Here is a 14,381-nt window from a genome sequence, read left to right on the forward strand (position 1 = left end):
TATTAGGACTTTAGCATGTGGTTTAAAAATAATGAATCCTGACAGAGAGATCTTCCAATATTGCTTCTGCCATTAAACCTTAGTGGGGATGTGGAAAAACAACATCTTTTAGGAGGATTGTAAAGGATGCAGGTTTGCAGACTGCAGGTTTGGAGGCTTTTCTGTATTCATTTATATCCCCTTCACATAAATTCCCTTTATTCCTATTTCTAGTTCTCCTAAAGCATTTGGAGTGAAGGATGCTTCTCTCTTTTTGAATAGTAAAAAGCTGCTGTAACAGATAATATCAAGGATTTATTGACCTATTCTTCAGGGAATGATGTGCTTTTGACTGGCCTTATTCCACTGGGCTTCCCTCACCTCTCCACCTGAGTGAAACAGGAGCAGAGCTGTGTAGAGTCACTGGAATTACATGAGGGTAAAGAGATAGGAAGATTATCCACAGTGTATTATCTGAGACTAGGGAATGTGGCAGGTGTTTGCAGTACATATAAAGATGTTAAAAAAATATTAATCCAAGGCTTGTTTCTCAGTCTCAAGGTACAAAGACACTGTGAGTGAAAGAACAAGGTGTGGGCTTCTAAGAAGAAATGAACACAGTTGGATGAGAAATAAAATAGGCTGCATTTGGTGTGTCTGGAATTTTGTGCAGGAATTCAGTATTCACCTGAAGAAACAGACTATATATATATATATACTTTGCTAAATGCAACATGACCAATAATGTGAAAAACACAAAAGTTGAAACATAGGTATGAAAAAAAAAGGGAAAGTCAAATGTCCAAATCCCTGTGCACCAGAAGAGATGATGACATACAGCTTAACACCTGATGTTTTGGGGAATCTAGAAAGAATACTTCAGAATTCAGAGACTTGTAGAAAGAGCACCATGATGCCAAGAATCTCTTATTGCAGCTGACTGGAGAGTTTGGGGGCTGAGATGTCATTTATGACAAAATGTCCTTTTGCTCTCTGTGAACCTGTGCAGGTGGGGATTGTTTCAGCAAAGGGAGAGGCTCCTGTGCAAGGCAGGGCTGTGGTCTCAGCAGCCTCCAGGGGCAAATTCTTCCATGTATGTGCTTGCTTGTCCCTTTAAGGACTCCTCCTCCTCCTCCTCGTTCTTGTCCACTCATTATTAAAGATCATTTTCCAGTTGTTGCAGCTTCCTCTAGCACTTCACAGCATCTCAGCAGCAGCTTAATGAGGAAATGGCCAAACCCCCCAACACATGAGATCTTGGACAAGTAGCTCCTGTTTGTAAAAGCTGGTGATGCTTGGAGCATGTTTGGATCAGCAGGTCTGAGTTCTGACAGAGGAGCAAAGCCATTCATCTGCAGGATATTGCATTTATTTGTGTCAGGTGGGGTTGTGGGCTGCCATACATTCTGCTGCTCTGGAGCTGGCATTAAGGTACCCAGGTATGAGGGCTGGATGCTTCTCATGCCTCCTGTTGTGCCTCCTCTCAGTGCCTGTGTCTTTGAGGGTCTGTTTTTGACCAGTGTGTCTTTGGTTTGCCTTGTCACAGTCACAGAAGTGCAGTTAGCAGGGCACCACCTCTATTTAACATTTACTTGCATGAAATGGAGGTTTTTATTATGCAAACCCCAGTTTCTAGTGGGTATTGTTGAAAAGTACAAAGAAAAGAGGTAACAGAAAAAGAATATAAGTAAGAGAGGTTTTCAAGGTTGAGGTGACCCTAGGCACACAAAAGTGGGGAATGGGAGGCAGCTGTGGATAATTCCAATCTATCTTGCCACTCCCACAGTCCCAAGACACTCTGAGGGTTCAGCTGCCATCCTTGCAGTTGTACCCTTGAAATAAAGTCTGATAAAATCCAAGCTACACTTCTGACCACCTGAATTACCCTTTCCTCGAGGCTGCTCTGCAGTTGCAGGCAGGATGCAGGAGGCTCAGGATTGCTCTGCAGAGCCAGGCAGGCTCCTCCTTCCCCTGCACTCCCTTCCCACAAAGGAGCAGGCTGGGCACAGCCCGTGTCCTTGGGGTGGGCTGTTAGCCTGCTGTCAGCACAGAAGGCATGACAACCATTATTAAAATGTGAGATTTAGCCACATCCCTGGAGCTGTGGGTGAGCAGGACACAGAGAGAGGCACAGGGAGGTCGGGGTGGCTGCTCCATGCATCTCCTCTCTTATCAGGGCTCTTGATGGGCAGTGCCACCAGCCTGGACTCCTGTCATTGCCCCGTGTCTGGCACCTGGGACAGGTTTCTGCAGACACCTTGTTCACATAGATCAGCATTGATCTTCACACAGCTCCTCACAGCTGCTGAGAAATGCAAAGGTGGGGCAGAGCACAGCTATAGGTATAGACATACTGGGGATATATTAGGGCATAATAAGTTTTCAAGGGAGTTCTTCTTAATTTGGGTACAGACTGTGTATGCTAATTATATGGCAGCAGTCTTGGCAATTAGCCTACATGCTTTCAACTTGAATTTCTGATTGCTGTAACAAAGCCAGTGCTGCCTTCTCCACTCACTGACTTCAAAGGCTTTGTCTTGATTTAAGAAATGCTGTCTAAAGCTGTTAGGAGAAAATGAAGCTGTGGTACTGCCACTGTCAGGCTGCCCACTTAACAAACTGCATGGTAAATGGATGAGCAGCCAAGCTCCCTGTAATGGTTCATGAGAGCTCTGAGGCTGGAAAATGCCAGCCAGCTTTTATTGTCATTGGCATTCAACATAATATTCCCACAGTGAATACTGCACAGGTCTTCCAAATCAGAGCATGCATCCCTAAAATATGAGCACCCAAAGATACACCTTGGGTCCAGATCACAGGTGTCATACTTTAAAGAGAATATTATGTACACATCCCAGAAGAGAAAGTAATAATCAGTGGAAGAAACAAGAATAGAAAATTTTATTCAAAGAGAAAATTTGAAGTCCCTTGGATGATCCTGCCAACCTTGGGACCCAAGACCAGCATAGGTCACGAGTAACGTTTAAAAATGTTTGACACCTTTATCTGCTTGGGCATTTTCATCAACCCCAGCAGACATTTTAAATTGCTGTAGCATTTCTGGAAATCTGGTTGCAAGTTATCTTTGAAAACAAGGCTTAAACCCTCAGTGAGTTAGTCTTTTACAGAATTCAACCCCAGAAGGAAAGTCATCAGCAGGTGGATGTACAACTGCAGTGGGTGAAGTTGTAGCCTTTGAGCCTGGCTAGAACTCTTCAGGGCAGGAGTTGTCTGAACTGCCCACACCAAAATTAAGGACTGCAGTCCCCTGTTGCTGCCAGGGTACATTTCTGGTTCAATCTCAAGCTATATGTTCCATGTAGGAGCTCATCTCAATGCTGCAGTGCCACAGTCAAACTGCAAATATTTGAGTGTCTTTCTGGAGACTGGTTGAGGTCACCCTGTGCTCAGCAGGTGCCACTGAAGTTGATCTAGATTTCCTCCAGAAGGAAGTGAAGCTGTGTCACATCATGCAGGAGGATCATTTAATGCTTGGCATTTGGAATAAAACTCAATATTACACAATTATAGCATTGAATGCCTGGTGGCAATTTTGCCAGACAAATATCACATGTCTTTCCCAGAAGGATTCAATCTTTAATATTGTTTCGGTGCTGGAGGCTTTTCCAATTTCTGTTTATTAGAAATGACTTATCTGTGTTGGAAGTGCTGCCTTTAACCCAATACAGCTGCTTCCACCTACAGCACTGTGAAAAAATCCTGTCTGCAGCATTTTGCTTCCACAGACTTGCTATATGACCAAAGCAAATTGTCACCTTGCAGAAATTAGGCCTTTGAAGGGCTAAAAGAGTGTTAGCTCTTCATCTGCTTTGTGTGCTTTGAGGCTCTTTCCAAAGAGTTTAGCTTTTACATCCTCAAAGCATGGGAATGTATTGCTGATGGGGAAATGTGGAAAGCAGTGGGGATGGAGAGCCCATGGAAAGAAGAACAAAACAGGGGCTCTGGGATGCCAGGGCTGTGCCAGTCCAGAGCCAGGCTGAAGACCTGGCTTCTCTCCCCTTTTTTCTATCTTTCTGTTATTACCTTTCTAAACCCTAGTCACCAGCTGCAGTGGAGGTTCTTGCAATGTAGCTGAACTGGTGCTGAAATGCAGCATTTTGGGGAGCAGTCCTGTTCATTTGGAGCACATGTACAGATGCCCAAAGTCCAGGCAGGCTCTATTACTTGGAAGATTTCCACTTGCACAAGAAGAGGCCAGTTTTAATCAGCATCCTCATGCCCAGATTTCCTACAGAGCACAGAACAGGGAACAGTGGTTTGCTCCACCTTCACCTATTTGAGCCACTGCTTTTTTGCTTTTTTTTTTTTTTTTAATGGGACCTTAGTGAAGTCATTGTGTTTATTTGTCTCAGTGGAATCTTTCCTGTCTCTCTGGGGAAAGAACAGGTGTGGTATGACTGGATTCATTCCCATTTCAAGGAAAATAATAGAATTCAAGGTGTAATATGGAAGTGGAGAATCTGACTGTCCTGAACATTCATGTAAATGCAGTTATACACTTGAACCTTCTTTACTAGGCAGTAAAGAAGGCATTTTTATGATGCATTTTATGGGGCTGAGGAGATGAGTGAGCAATGGTCGTGTGAGGGGACGAGTCACCCTCCTGAAATTCTCTAACAAGCATTTAATCTTTATTCCCTGGAGGGATGCCTTTGGTACCTGGGAAAGTGAGAACAATAGAGAACTGAGGTCAGAACTTTGGTGGAAATGGGTCACAGTAATTCCTAACACAAAAATAACTCATGTTGGCTGTTATCCACCTTCTCAGGCTCCAATTTTGCCACCTCCCTGCAGGTCCAGCAGCTTTGCTGTGGGCTGTGGTGTCCTGCTTGGGCAGCACTGACAGGTCTCTCACCCACTGCAGATTCAGGCTGTGCTTTCCTAATTGGCTTCCAGAAAATTAAGAGGAAAAAAATTACCAAAGTCTTGTAGCCCCTTAGAAGGCTGCACATTTCCATGTGTTTGGGCCTCCTGGATGCAGAATTCCCATCAGTCCTCAGCAGGGTCTGAAGTGCTGGCTGCAGCCAGAGAGGTGCAACAGAGGTGGCAGCACCTTGTGGGACTCTCACAGGTGCCTGGAGCTCTCAGGATGCTGCTATCCCTGGAAAGGGACACGAGGATGCCTCTCCCACATCCATGCTCTGGTGTCCGTCTGTCCTGGTGGCTGTAGTGCCTCACCCTGCTGGGCCTCAGCCCAGCCCTCCTATGCTGTGATCACACCTCCTGATGGCACTGCAGACAAACTTTTAGAAATCCCCAGCAGCTCCCTCCTTAGACCCATATTTCAAGCTCTCATTTAATGTCGCCCCCTTTTCAGAGGTTTTGAGAAAGGTGGCAATGCTTTATTGAGATTGGGTTGTTGTTTTGAGGCAGGCAGAGTGATGGCATTTTATTTTGATTTCAACAGCACACCTATTAGGATTTTGAAAGGTAGTAATATTCCCTGGAAACAGAAGAGGGCAGCTGTTTTTTGGGAAATGAAGAGTGCATTGACTATTTTTGAGAATGAAATAGCAGTCACTCAGATCTAGATGAGAGAGCTTTTTTTTTTTTTTCATGAATGAATAAAAATAGCACAGTATTTCAGGGCTTGTGCTGGTGTAATTAGTGTGTGAAATAGCTGGACCCCCATCACCTTCCACTGAGTCCCTGGGTTTTGTCTGGCAAAATTAGATTCCTTGCAATTTTATTGCAATGTAATTAAAAAGTAACCAGGGGAATACAGAACTCGGTCTTCAGAGATATTCAGCTTCAGACAGAGTAAAAAGCACCTGCAGCTCACTGGATTGAGTCAGTTTCTTTATTTACTGCCCACAGAGAAAAAAAAAATGCTGTCAACTGTCTGTATGCATGGAAAAATCAGGTTTAGTAAATGTTTTTCACCACCCCCCCCCCCCCAAATGCATGGGGATTTTTTTAATTGAAAGAGTTTGTATTAAACAACTAATGCATAAATTCCAGACCAAAACATCCTCCTGGAATGAAATCTTCATTTGTAATTTCTCAAATAAGGCATCTTGATTTTTCAAACTTCCATTTCCAATGTTAACAATTACACACGCTTGACATGAGATTGCAATGAGCTTAACTTCATCCCAATCTTTATTTCCTGGCAAATATTTGGCTGAAGACCATGTAGCTGCTCTAGTGTGCAGCCCTGAGCCCTGATTTCAGGCCCAGAGCAGCCCTGCTCTGGCTCCAGCCCCAGCCTGCCTTGCCTTCAGCCTGGACACCTATTTTTCAGTGAGTGCAAACAGCACACAGGCAGTGCAGCCTTGTGGCACAGGGTGGCCAGGTTTTCCATAAGAAATCTCCCATGCCTGATTGTCCACATGATGCCTGTTCCCCATCCAAAACCCACAAACCCCTCTCCCAGGTCCCCACGGCCAGGGCTGTGCTGGGGGCATGGCTGGATCCAGAGTCAGGAAGCTGGGTCTGCTTTTAAAGCCAAAAGAATTGTACTGGATCCCATGGAAACACATGTCCTGGATGTGTTTGCCCCCAGCCTGTTGTGGGTTTCCTGGATGCCACATCCTAGATATGGCTCTTAATGAGAGAGGCAGTCAGTCCCCATTCATGTGGGACTTGTACTTGCCAGTGCCTTCCTTGGTCCAGGTAGGTAATTTGGAAGAAAACAAATGAGAATTTTTGTATTTGGCTGCACCAAGAAGCATGTGAAAAACAAATTGTCTTTTTTTTTTTCCTAATAGCTCCGAGGCAGAAATAATTAGAGACCCTCCGTAACGAAACAGGACTGACTGAAAGCATAGCCCAAAACTGCTCTTCTGACGCAGGAAATAATGAGGGCTGCCCTAAACTTTTAATCAGAGGCTCAAATTTTATGTGCAGCTCCTGACAAGGATAGCATCCCTTAATAATGCTCCTGACAGTTCCAAACTCCTGAAATAAATATGAGAGCAACGAGGATCTAATGGAAGCGCTAATTAGAGATGCTGGAATTATTCTGCTGCAATTCAGAACCTCTGATGTGGAGAAACTCTTAGCATGGTTGGGCTGTCATCTAATTTCTAGGAAGTTTTGCTGTGAAAGGTGACCCTGGCTTTACACACCTTCCTTCTGTGGGATGTGGGCACCCTTCCCTCACACTGACTTCCACAGCTTGCAAAGAACTGGGATGCAAGCAATTAATTCTTCCTGCTCTGGAGATGCTTCTACTCACAGCCCTTTTGAGTGCTCTTCCCTCTATTTCCCCTCTCATGATTAGTCATAATGTCCTCGTGGATTCACATCCATTTTTTGGCTTTTTCCAAAAAAGCTGGCTGGTTGTGCAGGTGGATAAACCACAGATGGCTGTGGCAGTTTGTACCTGAGTGCCCCCTCTGCAGCAGGAGCAGCTGAACCTCACGTGGAGCAGCTCCTGCTTCTCTGTGCTTCATGGTCTCATTCATTAGACCCACAAATTGGTGCCACTTCACCTGGTTATCCAGGGATGGTGGGGCATGGATGGAAGTGGAGGCCAGGCAGCCTCCAGGTGAGAGAGATTGATCCATGCACTCAGTCTCTAACGCTGAGTGCTCCTCCCAAAAAGCACAGATCTTTGGAAACAATCTGGCATTATCAGTACACCTATTTATGCCTTGCTCCAAAGCCACTTTTTACCCCAGACATCCTCCAAATCTCCCAGAGGTGTGGGAGACCCTGCCAGGTCCCTGGGGCTGGTGGGCTGTGGGTCCCTGGTAGTGAGTCAGGTTGGGCAGGTGGGCTCCACCCTTAGCAACCACCTTTGGGTCTTTGGAGCTTTCCTGGTGATGCCAGGAGATTGCTGCTGGCCTGACAAGCTGCTCTGGACACCCTGAAGGATCCTGCCATCATCCTCCTAAAGGTTTTGTGGGGTTTTGGAGACTGGTATATGGCAGCAAGCCCAAACTGCCCTCCTTGCATGTCCTGAAAATGCTCTCTCTGGATGTTTAGCATTCAGGAGAACAAGAATTAAATTGGAAGGCTTTAAAGTGAGAGCTTCAATTTCCAAGACCAGAGGAACTCACAGACTGAGGGACTGGAGAGGGACCTTCCCCAAAACATGAACATCTTTTGATCTGTGCAACTTTTTCTAGTCTCTCTCACAGCCAGCTGTGAAACCTGAATCTTGATATTAGTTCCAACTGTTGAATGGCATTAGATGATTCATCTCTGCTATTAACACAAAAAAAGTAATACCATTTTCTGCTTTGCACATAATGCCTTTTGAGAAATAGATGAAGACATAAGGGACACCGAAGAAATATTTAATCTCAGCTTTTTTCCTTCAGCCCTGCATTTTGTCACTCTATTGAATGATTACACTCCAGTTCCTGCCCTTCCCCAGTTACTCTGGAGACAGTGACAAAGGCAGGAGCCATCTCATCCTGCTTCAGTGCCCCTCTCCTAAGGGAGGGGTGTGGATCTTTTATCAAAAAGTAATAAATGTTCTTTGGTATAACAGAGTGAAAAGAAGGAGGGGAAAATCACCAAGATGGTTTCAATATGCTCTGTTAATAAGCCAGAGCCACTGTCATAAAAATGCCAGCACCAGCATTGAAAATCGAAATATAATCTCAACGATTCAGCTGTGAAATCTAATTTGGCCAAAGAGGGGGCTTGGAGATTTTTCCACCCTCTCTGGTCAACATGTGCATAAATACAAATATTCCTGGGAAGCTTTGCAATGAATCATATGCTCTGTGGCAATAAAGATGGAGAAGTTTTTATTGTTGTGGTAATTCTTGGCATGGGACATGGATTTTGTGGCTGAACGAAAATGGCAAATTTTATGGATTTTTGAGCTCTTATTTATTTGTGAGGACCTTGATGGAGTGGAATTTGAACATGCCATTCCTCTCCCCCTCTGGTATTAAAAAAGGGAGCAATAAGTCAAAGATGAATTGGTGGAAGTAAAAATGACAGGAAAAAATCTTATGGTGCTGAATTTTGGAGAAGGATATTTGTAAACCAAATACTTAATTACAAATGTCACTGTAAAATAATGTTCTCTCTAAATTTCCCTGAAATCATGGACCACGTGCTGACCTCAGCTCACACTAAACCTACTAACAGTAAAGAATTTTGAAATCAAAATTTTATACTAAAAATTGAGAATTTTGAATGCTGTGAGTGGGGACAGAATGACATTTTACACAGCATCTTAAAAGCTCCAGTTGTCCATATAACTTAATAGTGGGTGGCCTCATAACATCCATATTTGTGTTTCCTGGGATTTGTTAGTGCTGTTATAACTATGGTAGAATATACAGAAATAAATGAGTTAACTTCCCAGGGCTAGGAGCAGAAATCCTTTCTTCTTTAGTGCCATTCTTGCTGCTGTTAAAGGTTTATCAAGAGGAAGCTGCATTTTTCCCAGCACATTATTATTGTGCTTGTTTCCCCAGCACTGACAGCAGCCCCAGTACTTTCTCATTATGTGGTAGATGGGCAAAAGCCTGCTCTGCCTCCCATTAAAATCAATAACTATCTTCCTTAATTAGCATTCAAATTACAATCAGTCTTTTAACATTACTATCAATTAGGCACAGCCCAGCCATAGCCTGTTGTTTATTTGAATTCTTCCAAGTGAGCCAGGTTCACAGGGGCTGGGTGGGATTATGGGCAGGAGCAGAGCCCAGGGATTTGGGATGCATCCACTGATGTCACAGGCTCCCTGAAATATGGCAGGAGGAGGAGGAGGAGGCTCTCCTGGAACAACAGGCACAGCACAGCTGGGTTAATTGCCCTGTTCCAATCAAAGGAATAACTTGGATGTGTCAGAAATGTGGTTACATCCACAGAAAAGTGAGAAAGTGAGCCTTCCCTCCTTTTTTTTCCTCCCTGCTGAGGGCTGGAGTGACCTTGGCATGCAGTGAACTTTCCCCAGGAGCTGGGCTGGGGCCCGGAAATTAACACAAGGCAAATTACATGGCAGCAAAGGATAACTGGCTGTGAAGCTGCAGGTTGGAAAGCCAGGGCATAATAATGCTGGGTTTATTCTGCTCCAAGCTTTGTATATCAAGGAACTGATGTACAAGTTGAGGGGGCACCGTGGGAGCTGGACATGATTGATGTGTCATCATGACTCCTCCAAAAACACCTGCCAAGGGGGACCTGGGACAGGGCAAGGCAGCTTCCAGGGACTGGAGGAGCTTGTGTTTGCTGTGCAAGATTGTTCCTTCAGATTGGAATCAGAGTATTTGCAGGGCTTCAGGCAAAAAAAAAAAAAAAAAAAAAAAAAAAAAAAAAAAAAAAAAAAAAAGAAAGAATGAAAGTGTTTTGATGAAGTTAAAGCAAAGAACAGACCTGGTTCCCTGATGGCTTTACCAAGGTTTGCTGAAAATTAGCTGCTCAGCACATGGTGATATTTGCTAGCAAAACAGACTAAATGATCTAAACCAAAGCACATGGGGCTGTTATAAACCTCCTATGCCTTAGATCAGAAAATTGCTTAGCACTGGCAATTTACTCTAACATCCCTCCTCAATCTAATAGAGATTATCCTCTGGAAAGGTCTGTTTTCTACTCTGGAAACTCAGACTGCCATGTATTTTCCTCTGTCCCCAAAGCTTATATTACATTTGCACTATTTAAACTGCTGACTGTTTTTTATACTGTTGTGTTTTACAACCATGTGGTACATTTGAATTAATTCTGCACGTGGGAAAGAGAGGCAGACAGAAACCTGCTCTTTGGAAGTGAGGAGTATTTCCCCTTGGAGCTCTGTACTTCACCTCCTCTCTCCATTTTCCTCATCTGAGTTGATAGGAGACCCTCTTGGCAAGGACAGCAGTTGTCCATGTGGAAAAGTGACCTTTTAATTTATATTTTTCGCTTTCTTGGATTCCAGCATCTGGAAGAAGGAGTGCAGCTCGTGCTGCTCTGCCAGAGGGTTTTGAAGCAGCTGCTCCATGCAGGTGAGGCAGGCTGCTCCAGAGCAGAACTAACCTAAGAGCATTAATTGAAACACAGAAGTATCTCAGTGGGATGGAGCCTGTGCTGCTCCTGGAGAGGAATCTCAGTCTTGTTTATGAACCCCTTTGCTGCACATTGGAGGACGTGCTTTGGACATTCCAGCACGGTCTGGTGTGACCACAGCAGTAAATATGGACAGAACCAGGGCTTTCCCTGCAGGATGGAGGCTGTGAGCTGCCACAAAATACAAGCATGGTACCCCGATGTCACCCTGGTTTTTTAAGATTTTCTAAGCCTTCTGATGTTGACATTCTTGTAGTGAACTTTCTCACACGCTTTCTGTAAATAACTCATTGTTCTGCATTCCTTTATGGAGGAGGAGAAAGTTGACAGACTGTTAGTTTGACCAGTGGCATTGGAGAGGTGGCACTGTCACTCTCCAATCCACTGTCACTTTTAGAAAGCTATAAATGTTAGAGTCAGAAAATAAACTTCCTTTTTTCTTCACCTTGAGAACAGCGGTGTGCACTTGTGTTTTTTGTGTCCTATAGTGACACCCCAGAGTTCAGGGCCAGGTGAACAGGGCCCTGAGGAACCTGATTTAGTGGGAGCCATGGCTGAGGGATTGTAACTAAATGATCTTTAAGGTCCCTTCTAACCCACACCATTCTGTGATTCTCGTGGCCATTTAGCCTGGACTGCCTGTCAAAGCAGGAGGTGTTGATTCAGGGGCAGGAAGGAGAGAAACAATTTCCCCCCTTTCATCTCTGCTGTCTTCTTTATTCATTTACATCTCACAAATGGATTTAATTTATCGAGATGTGCCAGCTCAATGAAACTTCTGTTTCTTCTCTTAACTGCTGTGATAATCTCACCTCTGCTGCCTTCTGAAAATAGAAAAAGCCATGCAGATAAAATGGCCCATTTTGATGAGTATCCTTGAGATTTTTCAGCTTTCTTTTCTTCACATCACAGAAAACTTCAAATTTCACCTCAGCACCTGAGGCTCTGATTTCAATTTACATTAATTTCAGACAGCACAAAGTTATTCCCTAATAGCTGAGAGCATTGTTAATACCTCTCTTTTTTGAGGTAAAGAAAGAAGAAAATGGTCTAAAAGAAATTCATATATTGTTCATAATAACAAATTGCAATGAAGCAAAACCCTCTGAAAGTCCTTGCAATAAAATACATACAGTTCCTTGTTTGGCTCTTGATTCTTATTTCACACTTTTTATTTGCTGGGCGTTTTTGATTTTCGGAGCAAGATGGGAAAAATGAACTCTTGGTGCTCAGTTCACAGGAGCCCTCAGATCAAAGAGAAGTGAGAGTCCTCCTTAACCCTGTGTAACTCCCCTTACTAAAGCAAGGAGGGGTATGAGGGGAAATCCACACTCGGTGTAGGGTTTTCCAGTTACATCACAAGGTCTGATGGGGAGGCTCCAGAGGAGAACTTCAAAGCCTGGTCACTTAAAAACCCCAAATGGTGATACATATTCTGACAGAAAGGTCGTAGCTCTTGCTTTGGCTTGGGAGAGTGGGAAATGGCTTTATTTAACAGCAGAGCACTTATCCCCCTTGAAATGCGAATGAAGATTAATCCCTGGTCACACTGGGAGAGACTTTGCTTTGAATGGCTGTTATGGTGATTTTAAATTAACATACACAGCACACAGAGTGAATTCTTTTCCTCTGAGTCTGTCCACTCTGGGCACTTTTTACCACAATTTAATTGGCTGCCAATTAATGTAAAGTAGTCAGACATTTTTAAGGCCGGGGTAGACATTTTCCCACATTAATCTGCAAGCTGGTTGATAATTAATCTGAGACATCTATCCTCCCCAACCCCAGAGATAGGTAAAACTATCAGATAGCAGACCCTTGTTACTAAAAATCACAATTATATCTTCATTTATAACAGCAGAGAACAATGTTTAATTAGTTATATGATATTATTTGTGGACAACTGACTTCCACACAGACAATGTCTAGAGTGCCTCAAGTCGTATATTTGGGTTTGAAAATTATCTCAGGAAATCATTTGCTCCTTTGTGCTTCTCTTCTGACTTCCTATTTAGCACCAGCAAAAGAGAATTAAAAAGTGTTTTATCCAAAGTAAGGTGTATTCTTTTCAATAATGAGTTTGTGGATTTTTTTTCTAGTCAACGAAATCCGAAGAAATTAAGCAAAATATTTGTTTCCAAATATTTATTCAGCTTGAACTTATTTGTGACTTTCTTTGGGGAAAAAGGAAGGATTTTTAGAAGAGACAGGCTTCTACAAAGCATGTTGCATGTGTAGGCACCTGCTTCATCTGCCATCCCTGGAAATTGGATGGAGTGAAGGTGGAGGCACCTTTGCGTTTGCCTGGCGTTTCCCATTCCCTCTGTACACAGGATAACCTCAGGCTCACCACAAGCACAGGATCTGTTTGGGACTCTCCCTCTTGGCTTCCCTTGTCTTGGAGAGATGCCCCAGCACCCCAGACAGGGCACTGCCCCCCTGTACAAGGTCCTGCCCCTTCCTGGCCCAGCCCTGGTGAGTGGCTGTGCTGTGCCTGCTGGAAATGAAAAGGCACAGGGAATGAGCAGCTCACAGAAACACAAACCCACTCACCTCATGGCTGATCTCATTTCCCAGTGAGCACAACAACCTCCTTACAGCTGCCAGGGGATGAAAGCCCTCCACTCTGCTAGCTAATGATGCTGTTTGAGCCAGGCTAGGCCTTGAGAGAGAGAAAGAGGAGCTGGCAGAGCCTCCTGCTTTCTGCTGGTCCCCACCCTCCTCCCAGAGTGCCAGGGACTCATGCTCACATCTCCAACAGCTGATGCTGCCCAGTGCTGTGGTGACAGATGCTGCCAAAGCCTCTGGGGCCTCTTTCCTTTGCCAAATCAAGGCAAAATATTTCAGTAAGTGGGACCAAGGGGACTGTTCTGCTCCCAGGACCCTTGCTGAACTCAGGACTTGCACCAACACTTCAAGGATGAGTTCTGCTGGGCCCTCAAAGCCCCAAGCCTCAGACAATGTCTCAAATATGGTTAATTGTAGGCAAGCTCCGAGGGATCTGGTGACCACAGGCTGGACTGGGCTGGTCCACCTTCCTCAGTCAGTCATCCCAAAGGTGTACTGGTCATACTGGGAGCAGTGCAGCCTCTGGAGCTGGTGCAATGCAGACAGCACTCATGGACACCCCACCCCCAGTTAACAACAATAAAACAACTCTCACCTTCACTGGCAGAGAGGGGTTTCAGCTTTGGGATTTCTCCCCACACCCCATCAAAGCCTCTGCAATTCTGTTGGCACCTCTGTGGCTTAAGGACTTGAAACTTCTTCCAGGGAGGTTGGAGGAAAGCCCCTGCACAAACATTGAAAGGTTCTTAATCAAAGTCAGTAAGTGCCAGAGCAAAATGAATTGAACTTTGGGGTGAAAAATGGCTTTTCTTTTTAAGAAAGGTGGATACTTTCTATTGATTTTTTTTCTTTAC

The sequence above is a fragment of the Agelaius tricolor genome, unplaced genomic scaffold (genome assembly GCF_023055355.1).
Source record: "Agelaius tricolor isolate 1412-34295 unplaced genomic scaffold, bAgeTri1.0.p SCAF_12, whole genome shotgun sequence".
NCBI lineage: Eukaryota > Metazoa > Chordata > Aves > Passeriformes > Icteridae > Agelaius > Agelaius tricolor.